This window comes from Oncorhynchus keta, unplaced genomic scaffold (genome assembly GCF_023373465.1).
Source record: "Oncorhynchus keta strain PuntledgeMale-10-30-2019 unplaced genomic scaffold, Oket_V2 Un_contig_13298_pilon_pilon, whole genome shotgun sequence".
NCBI lineage: Eukaryota > Metazoa > Chordata > Actinopteri > Salmoniformes > Salmonidae > Oncorhynchus > Oncorhynchus keta.
In genome coordinates, this window is record NW_026278178.1 from 2,642 (window position 1) to 13,420 (window position 10,779).

Genomic DNA, 10,779 nt, shown 5'->3' on the forward strand with positions numbered 1-10,779 from the left:
TCTTGTTCTTCTTCCCCACTTGCTCAGGCAGCCAGCTCTAGGAAGAATCTTGGTGGTTCCAAAATTCTTCCATTTAAGAATGATGGAGGCCGCTGTGTTCTTGTGGACCTTCAATGCTGCAGATTTTTTTAACCTTTCTCCAGATCTGTCCTTCGACATAATCCTGCCTCAGAGCTCTACGGACAATTCCTTTGACCTCATTGCTTGGTTTTTGCTCTGACATGCACTGTCAACTGTGGGACCTTATATAGATAGGTGTGTCTCTTTCCAAATCATGTCCAATGAATTGAATTTACCACAGGTAGACTCCAATCAAGTTGTAGAAACATATCAAGGACGATCAATGGAAACAGGATGCACCTGAGCTCAATGTCAAGTCTCATCACAAAGGGTCTGAATACTTATGTAAATAAGGTATTTCTGTTCTTTATTTGTAATAAATGTGCAACAATTTCTAAAAAACATTTTTTTGCCTTGTCATTATGGGGTATTGTAATGTCATTATGGGGTATTGTGATGTCATTATGGGGTATTGTGTGTACATTGATGAGCAAAATATGTAATTTAATAAATGTTCTAATAAGGCTGTAACGTAATCAAATGTGGAAAAAGGGAAGGATACTTTCGGAACGCGCTGTATCTATGTGAGAATGCTGTTCATTGACTATAACTCAGCGTTCAACCCCAATTATCCCATCCAAGCTCATCACCAAGCTTAGGACCCTGGGACTGAACACCTCCCTCTACAACTGGATCCTGTACTTCCTGACGGGCCAACCCCAGGTGATCAGGGTAGGCAATGTCACTTCTGCCACACTGACCCTCAACACGGCGGCTCCACATGGGTGTGTGCTTAGTCCCCTCCTGTACTCTCTGTTCAGACTTTTCTCTCCGTCTCTGCACGACCACCGGTACCGGTGCATCAAGTCTGACACCAACAGGCTCCTGAACAGCTTCTATCCACAAACCATAAGACTGCTAAGTAGCTGTCTGAGTTGACCCTTGACCCTTGACACACACACACACACACACACACACCCACCCACTCACATACATTCCTCATATATGCTGCTGCTCCTGTGTTTGTTATCATATACTGAATCCTGATGCCTTGTCAACTTACCATTATACATATCAACCTCTTTCACTCCAGTATCTCTGCACATTGTAAATATGGTACTGGAACTGACCCTGTATATATAATGATGTCTTACTTGGTCGTGTTCTTATTTCTTATTTTTATATTGATTACTGTATCGTTGTGTTTAGAGCTGCAAGAAAGGTATTTCACTGTACTTGTGCATGTGACATTAAAACTTGAAACTGACACACCATGTGGATGGGCTGTCCAGAACAGGAGTTACAGGCCCCTGATATACTGTTATTAACTGGATGGTCTGTCCAGAACAGGAGTTACAGGCCCCTGATATACTGTTATTAACTGGATGGTCTGTCCAGAACAGGAGTTACAGGTTACTGTTATTAACTGGATGGTCTGGCCAGAACAGGAGTTACAGGCCCCTGATATACTGTTATTAACTGGATGGTCTGTCCAGAACAGGAGTTACAGGCCCCTGATATACTATATTAACTGGATGGTCTGTCCAGAACAGGAGTTACAGGCCCCTGATATACTGTTATTAACTGGATGGTCTGTCCAGAACAGGAGTTACAGGCCCCTGATATACTGTTATTAACTGGATGGTCTGTCCAGAACAGGAGTTACAGGGATATACTGTTAACTGGATGGTCTGTCCCAGGCCCCTGATATACTGTTATTAACTGGATGGTCTGTCCAGAACAGGAGTTACAGGCCCCTGATATACTGTTATTAACTGGATGGTCTGTCCAGAACAGGAGTTACAGGCCCCTGATATACTGTTATTAACTGGATGGTCTGTCCAGAACAGGAGTTACAGGCCCCTGATATACTGTTATTAACTGGATGGGCTGTCCAGAACAGGAGTTACAGGCCCCTGATATACTGTTATTAACTGGATGGTCTGTCCAGAACAGGAGTTACAGGCCCCTGATATACTGTTATTAACTGGATGGGCTGTCCAGAACAGGAGTTACAGGCCCCTGATATACTGTTATTAACTGGATGGTCTGTCCAGAACAGGAGTTACAGGCCCCTGATATACTGTTATTAACTGGATGGTCTGTCCAGAACAGGAGTTACAGGCCCCTGTTATAACTGGATACTGTTTTAACTGGATGGTCTGTCCAGAACAGGAGTTACAGGCCTCTGATATAATATATTAACTGGATGGTCTGTCCAGAACAGGAGTTACAGGCCCCTGATATACTGTTATTAACTGGATGGTCTGTCCAGAACAGGAGTTACAGGCCCCTGATATACTGTTATTAACTGGATGTCTGTCCAGAACAGGAGTTACAGGCCCTTGATGATACTGTTATTAACTGGATGGTCTGTCCAGAACAGGAGTTACAGGCCCCTGATATACTGTTATTAACTGGATGGGCTGTCCAGAACAGGAGTTACAGGCCCCTGATATACTGTTATTAACTGGATGGGCTGTCCAGAACAGGAGTTACAGGCCCCTGATATACTGTTATTAACTGGATGGGCTGTCCAGAACAGGAGTTACAGGCCCCTGATATACTGTTATTAACTGGATGGTCTGTCCAGAACAGGAGTTACAGGCCCCTGATATACTGGTATTAATTGACAGATGTCATTAAGCAGTTGAGTAAACTGTCATTATAAAACTGTATTGTACATATTTGAAGTATTTTAGCAGGGCCTTGCAGGGTTCAGATAGTAACTCTTCATTCAATATATTTTGTCCCGTAAAAATGACTCAGTCTGTGCTCACAAAGTAGTTTTGCTTGAGACGCCCCAGAGCCTTGGCTCACGTCAGCATTTTTTTTCCATCCATTAAAATGTCACAGCCAGTAAAAATCTAAATCTGGACATGAAATGTCAAATGCTGTTGCATGGATCCACAAAACAACCAATCTTGGCTCGGTAAATTTCAGATCTTATTTTCCAGGTCACATGTCTCTCTGTAAATATATCACGGTGTCAGCAATGTGAGGACCTCATGGTCGACTAATCAAATCAAATTGTATTTGTCTACACCTTACCGTGAAATGCTTACAAGCCGTTAACCAACAATGTTTTAAGAAGTTAAGAAGAAGAAATGTGGTAAGTAAAAAATAGATAACAAAAAAAACAGCAGCAGTAAAATAACAATAGTAGAGACTATATACAGGGAGGTTATATACAGGGGGTACCGGTACAGAGTCAATGTGGAGACTATATACAGGGGGTACCGGTACAGAGTCAATGTGGAGACTATATACAGGGGGTACCGGTACAGAGTCAATGTGGAGATTATATACAGGGGTACCGGTACAGAGTCAATGTGGAGATTATATACAGGGGGTACCGGTACAGAGTCAATGTGGAGATTATATACAGGGGTACCGGTACAGAGTCAATGTTACAGGCCTTCATTCAATATGGAGATTATATACAGGGGTACCGGTACAGAGTCAATGTGGAGGCTATATACAGGGGTACCGGTACAGAGTCAATGTGGAGGTTATATACAGGGGTACCGGTACAGAGTCAATGTGGAGGCTATATACAGGGGGTAGTACAGAGTCAATGTGGAGATTATATACAGGGGTACCGGTACAGAGTCAATGTGGAGATTATATACAGGGGGTACCGGTACAGAGTCAATGTGGAGATTATATACAGGGGGTACCGGTACAGAGTCAATGTGGAGATTATATACAGGGGTACCTGTACAGAGTCAATGTGGAGGCTATATACAGGGGTACCGGTACAGAGTCAATGTGGAGGTTATATACAGGGGGTACCAGTACAGAGTCAATGTGGAGGCTATATACAGGGGTACCAGTACAGAGTCAATGTGGAGGTTATATACAGGGGGGGGTACCAGTACAGAGTCAATGTGGAGGCTATATACAGGGGGTACCAATACAGAGTCAATGTGGGGCTATATACCAGTACAGAGTCAATGTGGAGACTATATACAGGTGGTACCGGTACAGAGTCAATGTGGAGGCTATATACAGGGGTACCAGTACAGAGTCAATGTGGAGGTTATATACAGGGGTACCGGTACAGAGTCAATGTGGAGGTTATATACAGGTGGTACCAGTACAGAGTCAATGTGGAGGTTATATACAGGGGGTACCAGTACAGAGTCAATGTGGAGGCTATATACAGGGGGTACCAGTACAGAGTCAATGTGGAGGCTATATACAGGTGGTACCGGTACAGAGTCAATGTGGAGGTTATATACAGGGGGTACCAGTACAGAGTCAATGTGGAGGTTATATACAGGGGGTACCAGTACAGAGTCAATGTGGAGGTTATATACAGGGGGTACCAGTACAGAGTCAATGTGGAGGTTATATACAGGTGGTACCAGTACAGAGTCAATGTGGAGGTTATATACAGGGGGTACCAGTACAGAGTCAATGTGGAGGCTATATACAGGGGGTACCAGTACAGAGTCAATGTGGAGACTATATACAGGTGGTACCGGTACAGAGTCAATGTGGAGGTTATATACAGGGGGTACCGGTACAGAGTCAATGTGGAGACTATATACAGGTGGTACCAGTACAGAGTCAATGTGGAGACTATATACAGGTGGTACCAGTACAGAGTCAATGTGGAGACTATATACAGGGGGTACCGGTACAGAGTCAATGTGGAGACTATATACAGGTGGTACCAGTACAGAGTCAATGTGGAGACTATATACAGGTGGTACCAGTACAGAGTCAATGTGGAGGTTATATACAGGGGTACCAGTACAGAGTCAATGTGGAGACTATATACAGGGGTACCGGTACAGAGTCAATGTGGAGACTATATACAGGTGGTACCAGTACAGAGTCAATGTGGAGACTATATACAGGTGGTACCAGTACAGAGTCAATGTGGAGACTATATACAGGGGGTACCGGTACAGAGTCAATGTGGAGACTATATACAGGGGGTACCGGTACAGAGTCAATGTGGAGACTATATACTATATACAGGTGGTACCAGTACAGAGTCAATGTGGAGACTATATACAGGTGGTACCAGTACAGAGTCAATGTGGAGACTATATACAGGAGGTACCAGTACAGAGTCAATGTGGAGACTATATACAGGTGGTACCAGTACAGAGTCAATGTGGAGACTATATACAGGGGGTACCGGTACAGAGTCAATGTGGAGGCTATATACAGGGGGTACCAGTACAGAGTCAATGTGGAGGCTATATACAGGGGGTACCGGTACAGAGTCAATGTGGAGGCTATATACAGGGGGTACCAGTACAGAGTCAATGTGGAGACTATATACAGGGGGTACCGGTACAGAGTCAATGTGGAGACTATATACAGGGGGTACCGGTACAGAGTCAATGTGGAGACTATATACAGGGGGTACCGGTACAGAGTCAATGTGGAGGCTATATACAGGGGTACCGGTACAGAGTCAATGTGGAGACTATATACAGGGGGTACCGGTACAGAGTCAATGTGGAGGCTATATACAGGGGGTACCGGTACAGAGTCAATGTGGAGGCTATATACAGGGGGTTCCGGTACATAGTCAATGTGGAGGTTATATACAGGGGGTACCGGTACAGAGTCAATGTGGAGGCTATATACAGGGATACCGGTACAGAGTCAATGTGGAGGTTATATACAGGGGGTACCGGTACAGAGTCAATGTGGAGGCTATATACAGGGATACCGGTACAGAGTCAATGTGGAGGCTATATACAGGGGGTACCGGTACAGAGTCAATGTGGAGACTATATACAGGGGTACCGGTACAGAGTCAATGTGGAGACTATATACAGGGGTACCGGTACAGAGTCAATGTGGAGGCTATATACAGGGGGTACCGGTACAGAGTCAATGTGGAGGCTATATACAGGAGGTACCGGTACAGAGTCAATGTGGAGACTATATACAGGGGGTACCGGTACAGAGTCAATGTGGAGACTATATACAGGGGGTACCGGTACAGAGTCAATGTGGAGGCTATATACAGGGGGTACCGGTACAGAGTCAATGTGGAGGCTATATAATCAGGGGTACCAGTACAGAGTCAATGTGAGACTATATACAGGGGGTACTGGTACAGAGTCAATGTGGAGGCTATATACAGGGGTACCCGTACAGAGTCAATGTGGAGGCTATATACAGGAGGTACGTACAGAGTCAATGTGGAGACTATATACAGGGGGTACGGTACAGAGTCAATGTGGAGACTATATACAGGGGTACCGGTACAGAGTCAATGTGGAGGCTATATACAGGGGGTACCGGTACAGAGTCAATGTGGAGGCTATATAATCAGGGGGTACCAGTACAGAGTCAATGTGGAGACTATATACAGGGGGTACTGGTACAGAGTCAATGTGGAGGCTATATACAGGGGTACCCGTACAGAGTCAATGTGGAGGTTATATACAGGGGGTACCGGTACAGAGTCAATGTGGAGGCTATATACAGGGGGTACCAATACAGAGTCAATGTGTCAATGTGGAGGCTATATACAGGGGGTACCGGTACAGAGTCAATGTGGAGGTTATATACAGGGGGTACCGGTACAGAGTCAATGTGGAGGCTATATACAGGGGTACCGGTACAGAGTCAATGTGGAGGTTATATACAGGGGGTACCAGTACAGAGTCAATGTGGAGACTATATACAGGGGTACCAGTACAGAGTCAATGTGGAGACTATATACATGGGGTACCGGTACAGAGTCAATGTGGAGGCTATATACAGGGGTACCGGTACAGAGTCCATGTGGAGGTTATATACAGGGGGTACCGGTACAGAGTCAATGTGGAGGCTATATACAGGGGGTACCGGTACAGAGTCAATGTGAGACTATATACAGGGGGTACCGGTACAGAGTCAATGTGGAGACTATATACAGGGGGTACCAGTACAGAGTCAATGTGGAGACTATATACAGGTGGTACCAGTACAGAGTCAATGTGGAGACTATATACAGGGGTACCAGTACAGAGTCAATGTGGAGGCTATATACAGGGGTACCGGTACAGAGTCAATGTGGAGGTTATATACAGGGGGTACCGGTACAGAGTCAATGTGGAGGTTATATACAGGGGGTACCGGTACAGAGTCAATGTGGAGACTATATACAGGTGGTACCAGTACAGAGTCAATGTGGAGACTATATACAGGTGGTACCAGTACAGAGTCAATGTGGAGACTATATACAGGGGTACTGGTACAGAGTCAATGTGGAGACTATATACAGGTGGTACCAGTACAGAGTCAATGTGGAGACTATATACAGGTGGTACCAGTACAGAGTCAATGTGGAGACTATATATACAGAGTCAATGGGGTACCGGTACAGAGTCAATGTGGAGACTATATACAGGTGGTACCAGTACAGAGTCAATGTGGAGACTATATACAGGTGGTACCAGTACAGAGTCAATGTGGAGACTATATACAGGAGGTACCGGTACAGAGTCAATGTGGAGACTATATACAGGTGGTACCAGTACAGAGTCAATGTGGAGACTATATACAGGGGTACCGGTACAGAGTCAATGTGGAGACTATATACAGGTGGTACCAGTACAGAGTCAATGTGGAGGTTATATACAGGGGGTACCAGTACAGAGTCAATGTGGAGGCTATATACAGGGGGTACCAGTACAGAGTCAATGTGGAGACTATATACAGGGGTACCGGTACAGAGTCAATGTGGAGACTATATACAGGGGGTACCGGTACAGAGTCAATGTGGAGACTATATACAGGGGGTACCGGTACAGAGTCAATGTGGAGGCTATATACAGGGGGTACCGGTACAGAGTCAATGTGGAGACTATATACAGGGGGTACCGGTACAGAGTCAATGTGGAGGCTATATACAGGGGGTACCGGTACAGAGTCAATGTGGAGACTATATACAGGGGGTACCGGTACAGAGTCAATGTGGAGGTTATATACAGGGGGTACCGGTACAGAGTCAATGTGGAGGCTATATACAGGGGGTACCGGTACAGAGTCAATGTGGAGGCTATATACAGGGGGTACCGGTACAGAGTCAATGTGGAGGCTATATACAGGGGATACCGGTACAGAGTCAATGTGGAGGCTATATACAGGGGGTACCGGTACAGAGTCAATGTGGAGACTATATACAGGGGTACCGGTACAGAGTCAATGTGGAGACTATATACAGGGGGTACCGTACAGAGTCAATGTGGAGGCTATATACAGGGGTACCGGTACAGAGTCAATGTGGAGGCTATATACAGGAGGTACCGGTACAGAGTCAATGTGGAGACTATATACAGGGGGTACCGGTACAGAGTCAATGTGGAGACTATATACAGGGGGTACCGGTACAGAGTCAATGTGGAGGCTATATACAGGGGTACCGGTACAGAGTCAATGTGGAGGCTATATAATCAGGGGGTACCAGTACAGAGTCAATGTGGAGACTATATACAGGGGGTACTGGTACAGAGTCAATGTGGAGGCTATATACAGGGGTACCCGTACAGAGTCAATGTGGAGGTTATATACAGGGGGTACCGGTACAGAGTCAATGTGGAGGTTATATACAGGGGGTACCGGTACAGAGTCAATGTGGAGGTTATATACAGGGGGTACCGGTACAGAGTCAATGTGGAGACTATATACAGGTGGTACCAGTACAGAGTCAATGTGGAGACTATATACAGGTGGTACCAGTACAGAGTCAATGTGGAGACTATATACAGGGGGTACTGGTACAGAGTCAATGTGGAGACTATATACAGGTGGTACCAGTACAGAGTCAATGTGGAGACTATATACAGGTGGTACCAGTACAGAGTCAATGTGGAGGTTATATACAGGGGTACCAGTACAGAGTCAATGTGGAGGTTATATACAGGGGTACCGGTACAGAGTCAATGTGGAGACTATATACAGGTGGTACCAGTACAGAGTCAATGTGGAGACTATATACAGGTGGTACCAGTACAGAGTCAATGTGGAGACTATATACAGGGGGTACCGGTACAGAGTCAATGTGGAGACTATATACAGGGGGTACCGGTACAGAGTCAATGTGGAGACTATATACAGGTGGTACCAGTACAGAGTCAATGTGGAGACTATATACAGGTGGTACCAGTACAGAGTCAATGTGGAGACTATATACAGGAGGTACCGGTACAGAGTCAATGTGGAGACTATATACAGGTGGTACCAGTACAGAGTCAATGTGGAGACTATATACAGGGGGTACCGGTACAGAGTCAATGTGGAGACTATATACAGGTGGTACCAGTACAGAGTCAATGTGGAGGTTATATACAGGGGGTACCGGTACAGAGTCAATGTGGAGGCTATATACAGGGGGTACCAGTACAGAGTCAATGTGGAGGCTATATACAGGGGGTACCGGTACAGAGTCAATGTGGAGACTATATACAGGGGTACGGTACAGAGTCAATGTGGAGACTATATACAGGGGTACCGGTACAGAGTCAATGTGGAGGCTATATACAGGGGTACGGTACAGAGTCAATGTGGAGGCTATATACAGGAGGTACCGGTACAGAGTCAATGTGGGAGACTATATACAGGGGGTACCGGTACAGAGTCAATGTGGAGACTATATACAGGGGTACCGGTACAGAGTCAATGTGGAGGCTATATACAGGGGGTACCGGTACAGAGTCAATGTGGAGGCTATATAATCAGGGGGTACCAGTACAGAGTCAATGTGGAGACTATATACAGGGGGTACTGGTACAGAGTCAATGTGGAGGCTATATACAGGGGGTACCCGTACAGAGTCAATGTGGAGGTTATATACAGGGGGTACCGGTACAGAGTCAATGTGGAGGTTATATACAGGGGGTACCGGTACAGAGTCAATGTGGAGACTATATACAGGGGGTACCGGTACAGAGTCAATGTGGAGGCTATATACAGGGGGTACCGGTACAGAGTCAATGTGGAGGCTATATACAGGGGGTACCGGTACAGAGTCAATGTGGAGACTATATACAGGGGGTACCGGTACAGAGTCAATGTGGAGGCTATATACAGGGGGTACCGGTACAGAGTCAATGTGGAGACTATATACAGGGGGTACCGGTACAGAGTCAATGTGGAGGTTATATACAGGGGTACCGGTACAGAGTCAATGTGGAGACTATATACAGGGGGTACCGGTACAGAGTCAATGTGGAGGCTATATACAGGGGGTACCGGTACAGAGTCAATGTGGAGGCTATATACAGGGGATACCGGTACAGAGTCAATGTGGAGGCTATATACAGGGGGTACCGGTACAGAGTCAATGTGGAGACTATATACAGGGGGTACCGGTACAGAGTCAATGTGGAGACTATATACAGGGGGTACCGGTACAGAGTCAATGTGGAGGCTATATACAGGGGGTACCGGTACAGAGTCAATGTGGAGGCTATATACAGGGGGTACCGGTACAGAGTCAATGTGGAGACTATATACAGGGGGGTACAGAGTCAATGTGGAGACTATATACAGGGGTACCGGTACAGAGTCAATGTGGAGGCTATATACAGGGGGTACCGGTACAGAGTCAATGTGGAGGCTATATAATCAGGGGGTACCAGTACAGAGTCAATGTGGAGACTATATACAGGGGGGTACTGGTACAGAGTCAATGTGGAGGCTATATACAGGTGGTACCAGTACAGAGTCAATGTGGAGGTTATATACAGGGGGTAC

At 45.9% G+C, this 10,779-nt stretch overlaps 1 long non-coding RNA gene across 8 annotated transcripts; it reads left to right on the forward strand.

Annotated features, from left to right (window-relative positions):
• The first annotated feature begins 4,681 nt into the window (after positions 1-4,681).
• Positions 4,682-10,540, forward strand: LOC127918132 (uncharacterized). 8 transcript variants are annotated; one of them, XR_008099030.1, is made up of 4 exons: positions 4,682-4,735; positions 7,860-8,004; positions 9,947-10,180; positions 10,219-10,540. It is a non-coding gene; the product is annotated as an uncharacterized LOC127918132 (long non-coding RNA). The 8 variants fall into 8 exon arrangements; XR_008099026.1 differs by lacking the exon at positions 4,682-4,735 and adding an exon at positions 9,092-9,141 and having other exon boundaries at positions 7,741-8,004; positions 9,958-10,180; XR_008099028.1 differs by lacking the exon at positions 4,682-4,735 and adding an exon at positions 9,092-9,141 and having other exon boundaries at positions 7,741-8,004; positions 10,036-10,180.
• Positions 10,541-10,779: the final 239 nt, after the last annotated feature.